Here is a 1,255-nt window from a genome sequence, read left to right as displayed (position 1 = left end):
ATTTCTGAAAGTTTTTCAATCAAAATTCTTTCATTTAATATCTTAATCATTATATACTTCTCACGCCAAACTTTTTTTTGTTAGTAAAAAATAATCAATTAATTTTCATATATAAAAGATTAAATATCTGAATCTATTAATTTCAAAATAGTGTTTAATAATTATGATAATTGTTCTTAACAATTAAATACTGTTATAATTAATTTGTTTCGAATTTGATTTTGTCTCTCAACAATAACCGTGACACCTTTAATTTGTTTTTCTACATTATGTACCCAAAAAATAATGTCATTTTGTAATTTTTCAGGAACTAAAAATGATGTTCCGCTCTAAAAAAAATGTTCCACATTACCATTGGTTTTTTAGTTTTATTTTTTGAACCAATAGGTTATGACCTCTTTTATTTTATTCTCCTCACATGATGTTTTCTCGACTATTACTATTTTCTTTGGTTTGTTATTTTGAACTATTATTGAATGATGTAAAGCATAACAAATAATAGAGCAGACACCTGGAAATAGTCACATAATCAAATCACATTTAAGTATTTAACACAAGTGAACACATAATTATAATACATATTCATATATCAACATATACATACCTTGCACATAGAGGTGGTAATGTAAGTATGATTTGTCAAAAAAATTTAAAAGGTAAGTATAACATGTGATATGTCATATATTTATTTTTTAGGTTTGAGTTAGATATTGATAGAAATCTAATATGATTAGTTAACCTAATTAAAAATCTATTTTATTTTAATATTTTTAAATAAGTAATCAAACACATTTTTAAATAGATTAACGAGTTAATATGTCAACGAAATTAAGTTTTATTTTGATATTTAAAATTATATTTTGAAGAATATGACTTTATACACATTCCACTTCAATTCTATTTTATAATAAACATTTAAAATATTAAAAATTTTAAAAAATTAATATACATAAATTATTAAAAGTTAAATATTTAATAAAAAAAATCAAAATTTGATATAATAATTATAATAATAAAAAATATTTTTTATATTTATTTAAATAAATCATTTCAATAGATTTAAAAAACTTGTAAGCTAAATTTTTAATTAAATAGATTTTTTTTAAACCTTAGTTTTGTCTATTTGAAAAAAAAAATCTAATATGATCTGTACTTAACGTAGACTATGTCATAATTACAATAACATGTGTCTTTATTTTACTAAATTTATTTGTAACTATAATCTAATAAATATATTTATTTATCACTTATTGAG

The sequence above is a fragment of the Cicer arietinum genome, chromosome 1 (assembly GCF_000331145.2).
Source record: "Cicer arietinum cultivar CDC Frontier isolate Library 1 chromosome 1, Cicar.CDCFrontier_v2.0, whole genome shotgun sequence".
NCBI lineage: Eukaryota > Viridiplantae > Streptophyta > Magnoliopsida > Fabales > Fabaceae > Cicer > Cicer arietinum.
The sequence above is the reverse complement of the archived record's forward strand: the minus strand, read 5'-3'. Positions refer to the sequence as shown.